The following is an 11,651-nucleotide window of genomic DNA, read 5'->3' as shown; positions in this document are numbered from 1 at the left end:
TCTGCCTCTCACATATTCCTTGCAAGGAAAAAATTATTGTTGATGGTCCTCTCAGCAATCATCCTTGAAGAAAATTGCCTAATCACTGAATATTTTTTGAGGCGCAGATTCAATCCGCCATGTGTGGCTGATCGAATCTGGAGTTGGTAGGAAGGAAATGGGTTGATCAGAAAAGCCAGCGTGGACTTAATTTGGGGGAAATGATTGAAGAGATTTATGGAGTGGCAGAAATGGTTATAAACTAGGAAGCAGCCAGGAAAAAAAAATCTGAGGCAGAGGGATTATAATGTAATCAATAGTCCAGTACAGGTTGCCTCAGGAGGGGGACAAAAAGCATTCTGTGAAGCGTGGTCTGAAAATAATGACGTTTCAGAGGCGCAATATTTTTCCCCGATAAAACGTTTTAACACATGAACATGTGATTATTCAGTGACATATTGGATGGAGTTTCACTCTGATGCTCTTTTTTTTTTTTTAATTGCAAGGCAGAAAGTGTTCTAGCAGTTAGATACAAGTGCTGTGTTTTTTTCTGGCGTTTCATTAGTTGTTCACTCCTTGTAACGTGGCATTGTAGGGTGGGAGGTGGCAAATTTATGACTCATGGGCCAAATCCTGGCCACCACTACTTTTGTAAATAAAGTTTTACTGGCACACAACTATGCCCATCTCCTTATGTATTGTCGATGGGTGTTGTGCTGTAACAGGAGAGGTGTGAATCGTTGTGATAGAACACAATACGGTCCACAAAGCCTAAATTATTTACTATCTGATCCTTTAGAGAAGTTTGCTAACCCCTGTGTTAGGAGAGGAAGGCTTTCAATATCCTAGGATTATATGCAGTCAGAACTGAGCTCAAGAAAGGCAACGTATTCGATTGTGTCATCCTTTCTTTAAATGTCTTGAAGTTATGTATAGTGAAAAAGGACAGAAAGGAAACACACTCAGCCTTGAAAATGACTTACTTCTGGATAGTAAAGTATTGATCTCTGGATAGTTAAGTGATATTGTTTCTACCTGTATATGTTTTCTGCGTTTTAACAATAAACACGCAAGTATTTTAATACTTGTATCATAAAAAACAAAAGTATTTTTTTTAAAACTGACAAACTTATAAAAACCTCAGAGAAGCGTTCTTTCTTCCCAGTCAGTAGGCTGTGGGACTAAGTCTTGGACAAAAATCAACATTTAATGAGCATCTTCTGTGTTAAGAAATTGTACATACTGTCCCCCAAGCGTGATATGATATTGTAATTTGGAATAACAACACTATATCTGGTGTTTGTCATGATTTCTGGCACAGAGCGCCTAAAACCCTTGGAATTTCGTAAGTGATGAGGGCGATAAAGGTGTTTTTCTGTGAATGAGGTGACTTCTGCCCCTGAGGGACCAGTTGCCAGGGGAACCAGCCCTGAAGAGGGGGTCAGAACTTTCAGTCCCATCCCCTGACCTCTGGACAGAGGAGGAGGGCTGGAGGTTGAATCATCAGTCGCCAATGGCCAACGATTTAGTCAATCATGCCTATGTAACAAAGCCTCCATAAACACCCCAAAGAAGGGGTTCAGAGCCTTCCGGGTCGGTGAACACGTGGAGGCGCCGGGAGAGTGGACCCCTGGGGAGGGCGTGCCCTCTGTGCCCCTTCCCACAAGCCCTAAGCGTCTCTTCCATCCCACTCTTCCTCAGCTATATCCATTTATCATAAACGGGTGACCTAGTAAGTAAAACGTTTCCCTGAGTTTTGTGGGCCGCTCTAGCAAATTAACTGAATCGGGGTTATTGGGACCTCTGATCTATAGCTGGTCTTTAGAAGCACAGGTGACAACCTGAATTTTGGATTGGCATCTGAAGGTCGGGGGGCAGTCTTGTAGGACTGAGCCCTTAGCCTGTGGGATCTGATGCTTCTCCAGGTAGACAGTGTTGGAATTGAGTAGATGGAGGACACCCCCAATTCTGTTGACCAGAATTTAACATTGCAGTAGCATTCTGCACTAAATATTACTATCCTTACTTCAAAAAACTTGAATGTTTTTTTCAATATGGCTCTGTCTGTGAGAGAGCTTGATACAAAACTGACATTAGTCAGTTTCAGCATTTCACCTATAAAAATTGTCAAGTACTAAATGAATTGGAAACATTAAGAATTGTGTATAAATATGTAATTAAATGATACATCATGTACTCAACAACATCAAAGAAAGGTGCTCCTGTTGGGGCACTGTATATTAGCAGGAAAAAAATATATATATATGCACATATATATACACATATATGTATGTATGTATTTCTGAATAAATATGCTAGCAAATAAATGCTGAATAAATATGCTAGTAAGTCATAGAGTAAATTAAATAATTTTCGAGCAGTAATCTCCGTGACACATGTGTCCATTAGGTGGACATTCATAGTCACGAGAAAATAATTGGAGGTTTTTTAATAGACATTTGGTTATGGGGTGTATTTTCACAAACGCCTTAATTAGGTCTGGTGCTTGCCTCATATACTTAAAATAGATTTAAGAAGAAGATTTTCTAGAACAGTAGTTCCATAATTTTCTTCTGTTCAAGGCTAGCTTTATGAGATAAAATTCGAGCCTCTAAAAAAAAAAATGGCTGAATACATTGGAAAATGCAGTTGGCCTGACTTATTTTTGTAAAACTGGACTTTTCAGAGCCTTACCGGATGATCGTTCTTTGTGAATGGTCATGATAGGGCGCTAGAAAAAAACTTTTCTAGGGATTGTATTTGGCAAGGTCTGAAGTCGTTTTTTCATTGTTACAAATGGGGGGGCGGGTCATATTGTCATTCAGTGGGTGGAGGCCAGGGGCTCTGCTAAACATCCTCCAGTGTTCAGGACAGCCCCCCAGCAAAGAATCATCCAACCCTAAATATTAACAGTGTCCAGGTTGAGAAACCTCAGATTGGGAGCTTGGGGATTTGAATCATCGCTTGGTTCCTCTTGCCTTTACTTTGTGACATGACCTTGAGGTATCTCATTGAATTCTAGGGCTCTAAGAAGAGCTGCCTGATGCCGTAAACTAGTGGGGTTGGACTCTGGGCCCAGGGTATCAGTGTCAGTATGACGAGTCACTGATTTGTTGAAGCAAGTCTGCGTGAGAGTTGAACACGCCCCTGTGAAATAACATCTGACAACTGTCTTCAAGTCAAGCATTTCTGGGGACGTCTGGTCAGCCGGGGCAGATGCACCCAACATTGATCTATTGGGTTGTGCTAAAACACTTCTGCTTAATGAACATACTCTCTGTAGAGCAGGTGCCTGGAAAAAGCACTCACCCTTTTAACATTGACTGTAGGAGAGAAGCGACTCTTCTAGGGATTGATATCCAGGCATTGCGGTCGCTTCCAGCCCAGGTCCAGGACACATGCATGAAACTTAGGAGGAGACAGTGTCTGGATAATATTATCTGGGCCAAGGGAAGAAAATAAAGTTGTGACGGTTCAATAAAGGCATGTTCGAGTTGATTGGGCATTTTCCCTAGAGCTCAGCCACACAGTGACATGTAAAACGAGCCACGCACTGCCACAGGAAATGCACTGGGACCCAAGGAAAGCACGGCTGGGAGCCCATGACCGCATTTTGCACCAAGGCAGCAAACCCCTTCTCCCATCTTCCAGCGCCTCTGGGCTGAGATCCACTGCACAGATGAGGTCTTACTTGTGTTCTGAGCTCCTAGGGGGGTCCTGGGAGTCGGTGAGGGACATCAGTGGGGAACCATAAGCCCGAAGTGTCAGGTACAGACGGGGAAGACCTGCAGCACCTTGCTGGCGGGAGGGAGTAGTTTTTGAGTTCCCGTGAGATGATCACCTTGAATTCCTGGACAAACTCAAAAAAGCTGAACAACTCAGATGAAGAAAGCGAACCAGTAAAACTCCGCTTTTGGCCAGTGTTTCGGTGGGATCTCAATTTGGTTCCTGGGAAAAGGAGAGGGAGGAAATTTCGTTTAGTTTGCGATTCTGTCACATATGGGCACATCAAAAAATAAACTGGGGAGAAGCAAAAGCTTGGAACAGCCTAGAGCTTTAGGACATGTCTAAACTCCTTAGAGGGGGTAACTTCTTATCTGGCAAGCTATGCTCGAATAAAATAAAACGTGGTTATAATAATGGTACGTGGAATTGGTAGCAAAAGAATATGCTCGCCGTTTCTTTCTCGCATGCCACACCCATCACCTGTAACCCCCTTTGTCTTCGTCCTATGTATATTAACTGAGCACCTACTGTGTCCTGGATACCGCGCTTGAATCTGTGAACATAAAAATGAATGAAGCACATTGCCACCCTTTGAAGGTCACGCTACATACTTGAAGGGCAGACATATGCAGTGACGAGCAATATAGTAATGGCCGCCTAGGGTAGACCGTCTGCTTTGACAGTCAGAGAGGTGATGAGGTCCAATTCCATCGAGGGAGTGAGTTGGGGCTCAACGGGTCTGTGTCTGACAGTGGAGGTTGATATGAGTGTTCTAGTCAAAGAGAATAGAGAAGGCCAATCACAAACTTATAAATGTCCGGTGCATATGTCAGCGTCCTGCCATAACTTTCGTGGGTCATGCAGTTGAACAGGAACAGGTAGAGGAAAATGACAGGTAGCTATGGAATATGAAAGCCCATTCTCTCTGCATTGTAATTTCTAGTAAGAAACAAAACCATCTTCCAGAAGGATCTAAATTGCTAGCTCCAGCTGGTACCTTGGACCAATCTTGTCCCCTGCTCCTAAAGCAAACCTACTTGCTTTGCAAAGGAGCCCACCAATAAAACGTGATCGATTTCACGGAAATGTGCACATCACTTTGGTTAGTTAAGCTTCTACGCCTGTGAGCAGGGTGTGCTCACATTTTCGTCACCCCCCAACCCCCAACTCAAAAATGAAGAAACAGACGACAGCGGAAATGCTTTTTCAAGGTCAAACAGGCAATGCCACCTGCAGGTAAAAAGCTTAACTAAATCTCAAGCTTTCAGGTTTCTGTCTGGAATTCCTGAGGTGTGTTATCTCGCCCACCACACACAGAGCCCTGGAATTTGCTAATTATTGATTTCACGCTAAATAGAAAAAAAGACACTTTGTATTTCACATAAACACAACATTTTCAGAAACTCCATAACCTGTTTGTTGCAAGTATCGGGAAGGGCTTCAAATTGTATATTCCTCCGTGCAAAATAGAATGGCATTTAATAGAGGTCAGTGGGGACAAAGGAGAGAAAAAGTGAGTTTCTGTCACTTCTCTGTCCTCTCACGGCAGTAGGGCAGGGAGATCCTGGGAATATTGTTCTGGATAGATTTGGAAAGATAATCTGTCCTGGAATGCAGCCCGTAACCTGAGCAAGGGAGTTTGTGTTCATCAAACTAATCCATTGGTCAACAATGTCATCACATTGATTCAGAAATGATGTGACAACCAAGACACTGCTTGGTGTGCTTATCAAAGTTTCCAGGCTCCAGGGCACATGGAGCCTGACTGAAATATTTCTTTTTTAGACAATTTGTATCCAATATATTAGATTTTTCTTCCATGAATGCAAATTCTTTGAATAAAAAATCGTTTAAAGTTATTTGGGAGGAAAATTGTTTAAAAATCCTTGGTTCACAGCGAAACACTACATGCATTTTTCCAAAACTCTGTGGCATTTGTTAAAGTCATATTGAGTTCATTTACATGCAAAAAAAAACCCTCTTATTTTTTTAATAGTGTGGGTGAGTAACAAACTTTTCTCTACCCTCATGGTTCTTTTGGCTGGTCTAATAATCAGACATGAGACAGATTAGCAAGAGAAAAATAACCAAATTTAATATGTACGAGGTCAGACAATTAAGTTCACAAACTCATCCTAGAAAAAGTGCTACAGACCTCATTGCTGAATATAGTCACCTTTGAAGTCCTACCCTTGGGAAGCTATGCACTGACGCCAGTGCCTAGTGCACCCTTCAGAGCAAGTTTGGAACTCTTTTTCTGGAATGGCCATCAGAGCTGTCGTCATATTACCCTTCATGTCCTGAATGTCACCCAAATGTCTTCCTTTCAATATTTCATTTTTCTCCGAGTAAAGAAAGAAGTCACTGGGGGCCAGATCAGGTGAGTAGGGGGAGTGTTCCAATACAGTTATTTGTTGACTGGCTAAAAACTCCCTCACAGACAGTGCCGTGTGAGCTGGTGCATTGTCATGATGCAAGAGCCATGAATGGTTGGTGAAAAGTTCAGGTCGTCTAACTTTTTCACGCAGCCTTTTCAGCACTTCCAAAGAGTACACTTTGTGAACTGTTTGTCCAGTTGGTACAAATTCATAATGAATCATCTCTCTGATATCAAAAAAGGTGAGCAGCATCGTTGCTTTGTTGCGAAGGTAATTGTCAGACCTCGTATGTGTGTATGAGAACCCCGCATACCTGAGACAGTGAGAGACCCTACATGCAGGAGAGGTTCACAGACAGAAAGGGAACATGGGTATGATGCCATGCTGAGCTAGGGATGAGGTAAGGGGCCTTGAGGGCTTCAAAGGGTCATTGCAGGATGATAAGAAGAACAGATGTTTAGTAAACAGAAGTTTGCCTTGCCCTAAGGATGGGTCAGAAGAGATTATCTCTGATGCTGTTATTATGGGCATGACCCCCAGCTCAAGTTCCTCTAGGCAGTTAAAGGGAGGGATAGAATGGTTTCTTGAGCATGCACCTAAAGTTACCTCTAGCTTGAAGTAATCTGTGCACCACAGCAGGCACATCTTGGGGCAGCCCATTCTGAACCCCCATAACAGCATTTTATATGCTCCCTGGCATTCTCTGGATTTAAGCCAGAGAGTAGGGCTGTGGACATGGGCGGTGTGGACCATGTGTCCACTGGAGGAGCAACACGTATGTAACGCAGGTCCATGTTGCTTCTTCCCAACCAGCCCGTTTTCACAGCTCCTTTCCTGGGGAGAATTGCTTCATTACTGGGCATGGTCACCATGTTTTACACTTTGGGGGCAAGTGCAATCCTGTTTGCTTTCTTGCTCTCAGCACGCACACAGGCTGCATATTATCGTGCATTTTGGTTTGGGGGTGGGGCTTGGCCATCTTTAAGTCAGGAGCCCTACTGGTCTTTAATTTCACATTCGCTAGAAAGCTGGCACTTCTGTGATATCAGCTCTGCAAGAATATTGGAACAAGGCTAAAATATTTCTCAGGATGTTTTTGTAGGATTATGATGAGCGTGCTCGTTTCTTATCCCATAAGATCAAGGCTTATTATACCTATTCAGTGAATCAATAGTTGGTTAAAATGGGGGATTGTAAAAACAATGTATGCATCCTTTAAATGGCGTGCTTCACTTTATACACAGAGGGTGCCAAAAAATATGTACACATTTTAAGAAAGGAAAAAACGATTAAAGTTGTAATACTCCATATATACCGATAACAAAAGATGAGTACAAGTCACGTGTGACGTCTGCAATACAAGAGGTGCTCAAAGTGGTTCCCATCAGCGTCCAGACACTTCTGATGACGGCGAACCGCTGCTTGAGCCACGCTGACCAAACTGCCCACTTGTATACGTTTTTTTGGCAATTCTCTGTACTACATATATAGAGAGATGTATTATATGTATTCACCCAGCCCACTGGCTAGCCTGTTTGCCACAGAGTCCAACACATTAGCAGAGTAGCCACCATGTTTTACAGAAGGAATGGTCTCTATCGAGTAGTCTGACAAAATGATTACATTGAGGTCATCTTAGAGAAAGTTTACTGTTAAAAAAAAAACTAATCACTTTTGATTTGGGTATTTTTTTTTCTTACTTGTGATGCTCCTAAGAAGAGGATTGTAACAATGGGACATCCTCAACCTTTCAAAATATTGTTTCTGATTGGACCCTGGGCCGTTCCTCCTTCATGACGTACTAAGATTGCTGTGGGTGTGGATTGCAGAAGAGAGCTGCTCAGCCTTGTTCTCTTGTCGTATATCTGGTTTCACTCCAAAATTGTCTGGTTTCCCAGGCAGCACGTTTCACAACTGTTGAACAAACACACTTTGACATTTGAAGGGAAAATGCATGTTTCTATCCATCTGCTCAAAGAAAACAGACCCAAAATCTCACTCTACAGGGAATCTTGAGTAAGGTATTTCCAACACGTGATGCAGGGAAAAGACCCAAGTTCATCAGTTCTACATTTTGTGTAGCGTCCCGAGGGCCATTCGTGATGAAATAGGGCAATCTGGAATGGCATGGACCCGCGTTCACAGCCAGTTCTTCCGGGAGATGAGAATGATTTTTCTAAAGGTGTTCTTAGGTTAGATGGAACACAGACTCCCCGAGCTGGGTCCCGGCCAGGCCTGGGAGCGGCTGGTGGTACTTTCTCATTCCGTCCAGCCCAGGTCTTCCCTGTAACTGAATGGAGAACCCATCGTCAGATGACGGTAAGGACCAGTAGGAATCTTGCTTCCCCTGAGTGTCTCAGGAAGGACAGCTCCTTTGTAGCTCCAAAGCCTGATGAGAGTATTCATGCAGAAATCAACTGGTCCTGGTATTAAAAAGTCTAACGCCTGAGTTTTGTCATGGTCACAGGCTGTTCTCGTAAATACAGCATTTGAATTTGCTTTTCCTTTCTTGGAAGAATAGATCAAGGACAATTTTTCTATCTATCTGTCATCTACCAACCAGTCATTTATCATCTACCTACACCTATCACCCATCTGTCATATTTCTACCTATCTATCACCTATCATCTGTCTATGTCTATCATCTATCATGTATCAATCATCTATCTATTTATCTATCATCTGTCTGTTATCATTTTAAGTAGCTCCCTAGTGTTTCAACATATACATTGTGCTGTACTTTGTTTAGCCAACCCTATTGGTGAATATTTAGAGTGTTTCTAAACTGTTCTGTCTTTTAAACAAGAAGGGTGTTTGTACGTCTTTTTTTTTTTTCACATTTGTCTGATTAACTTCCTGAGATAAATCCCTAAGAAGGAACTATTGAGTTAGATGGACATTCATCTTTAAGATTTTGATACAGATTTCCAACTGTTGTTCTACACGTCTGTTGACATTATATACTGATATCAGCGAGTGCCAATTTTATCATCTTTGTCACTCTAGTTGCTGAAACAAAGACCTTTTTGCTTTTTGATCCACAAGCATAAGGAAGCTTATTTTCTAAACTCAACACTCCTTTAAAAAAGAAAACAAGAAAAGCTTTTTGTTCTTGGCCATAGATGGAGTTTTTTCTTTTCCGTAATATTCTAATAATTCCTGGTGAACGTGTAGTCTGTCTTTGTCATCCTGAAACTGATTTTTTGTTGTGTTAAATTGTATTTGAAAAAAGAAAAAGTCCATAACTAAGGAAAAATACAACGTCCGAGGACCATAAAACTATTTATTGGTCAGGAAACTTCCAGCTCTGAGTCTAGGAAACTGGACAGAATTTTTAATATAGCTTAAAAGTAGTGGCTTTGTGTTCAGGACTCTCTGTTGAGCTCTTTATTGTTATGGAGAAGATATGAAAACTGGGTTGACTTAAGCATTTATAATTTTCTTAACAATAGACTGTCCCATCTGTTTTAGTCATTAATTTGTTTCAAGCATGTCTGTGAGAAAAGAATAAAGGGACCTAAATCATTCTTTGAAAGCAAATTAATTATTACTAAGAAATAAAAATACTAAAAGAACTATAAATACAATGGCATGAACAGACTCTTAAAATCTGAAATAATGTTTAAAAGAAGTGTTCTCTAGGTCCTAGGGTGAGAAATGGCATTTTACTTGGAACTTTTATAGAAATCTATTTCCATAGTGAGTTCAAACTATATTTAATTTGTGCTTCCTCCATTAAACATCCGTGAATTGGACGGAAGGATTGAGTCTGAAGGACAGTTTATGAAGAACAGTCTCACTGAGTTGGTTGGGTACCATATATCCACCAAGCAGGACAATCTCTGAGGGGCCCCTAGCAGCGGTGACAATGTTTCCATGCAGGTGCAGAGTCTTTCCAGGTAACAGACCAAAAAAAAAATCCATTCTAGTCGGAAGGGGAGTAACAAACACACTAGGTCAGCCTGTACCTTAGGAGGTGGGCATGAAATTCGTGAGTGTCTTCCTTCCTCCAGGCCAGACCCTGGGGTGGCCGTTAGAGACGGGGCTTGGAAGCTTGTCTTCAGGGACCAGCAGAAAACCCAGAAGGCTGCAGTCGGTGGAGTGGGAATGCCAGGTGAGGTGGGGCAGGTGTGCGCTTGGCCTCAATCCATGGTTGCGGAATAGAAACGCTGCTTATACGTGAGTCCTCTGTGAAGGTCGGGACCATGGGACCCTTCCTGCTCTGCCAAGCTTATCATCTAAGACCATTGCCCTCTTTCCATTATTTATTGAATTCCATGTCTCTTGAGCCACAAACCACCCTCAAGCACTCCAGAAGTATGTGGTCCTAGATGAGTGTCCCTCTCCGGGGTGCCCCAGGTGTGGCTTTCACCAAAACAATTCAGGACGTATGTACCATCCGCAAGTTTGGACTTTCTCATGCTGATGTCAGGAATGGTCTCTTGTCAAAGGCACCTTTGTTGGCAAACATCAGAAACTCTTTTACAGGAGCTCAATAAAATAAACAGACCCAATGACAAGGGTGCCTAGTAGCATCTTTCAGAAGCAGGAGGATGGATGGTGGGGCCTCTTGATGGATGAAACCACACAAGGCAAAGATTTTAGAAAACAGGCATGAGCTTCCTCTCCCTTTTCCCATTTTGTCTTGTAGGAAACAAAAAAATCCAAAAAAAACCCCAAAACAAACAATCAAAAAAACTGTATTAGCTGAAGTGCTTCAGGCTGTAGATTTTCACCCTGTTCATTGTCCCTGAGCTATTTTGCACCTCTTTGTAAGTCAGAGGTAACTGATAGATATGCAAACTCTGTCCTGAGCAACGGAGTTTTAACTGACCACCTGTCCCCACAAAAAAGGTGTGCCTCCATTTACAATTCAGTTCCTTTGTGCCCTGGGGATTGTGGTGTTGTTGTCTCTCTTTGAACCAGTTATAACAGCTGTCTGAGCGTGTCACTGATTAATAAGTAAAATAACATCTTCAACATGTGGCCTTTCCTTTATTTTTTTTTTTGAAATCTGTATGAGAGTCATGCTTTTCCTTTTCTTCTGAAAATCATCCCCCCCCTCCAGATTCCTGAAGGAGAAGAGTATGTTTGTATGTGTACAGATGGTTTCATTCCACCCTTCCTACAGTTACACCCACGGGTGGGTAAGACGTGTCAGTGCCAGCCTGTTGGCTAGACCCAGCAGGAGTTGAGGAAGAAACCCTCAGGAGTGTGTGTGTGAGTGTGTGTGTGTGTGTGAGTGTGTGTGTGTGTTCACGGCACCACACTATAGGTGGTTGGGAATGTTTCTTTTTTTTATTTTTTTTAAAGATTTTTATTGGGTAATTGGGGGATGGGAACAGTTCTGGGGAATTGGGAGGATGGGAACAGACAAGTTGCTGTCGTTTTGTTCTTCAGTCTAGTTGTGGAGGATGTTACTTCACTGGCCCAAGTTGGCACCATCATTGGCACTTCTCTGGCGAGGCAGATTAGTCGCCGGCTTCTGGACGGCCGCTCACTGCGGCTGCTGGCTGCTCACGCTGGCTGCTGGCTACACACGGTAGCCCATGGCAACCCACTGCCACA

Source organism: Hipposideros armiger, unplaced genomic scaffold (genome assembly GCF_001890085.2).
Source record: "Hipposideros armiger isolate ML-2016 unplaced genomic scaffold, ASM189008v1 scaffold_598, whole genome shotgun sequence".
Classification (NCBI taxonomy): Eukaryota; Metazoa; Chordata; class Mammalia; order Chiroptera; family Hipposideridae; genus Hipposideros; species Hipposideros armiger.
This window is presented reverse-complemented; position numbering follows the sequence as displayed.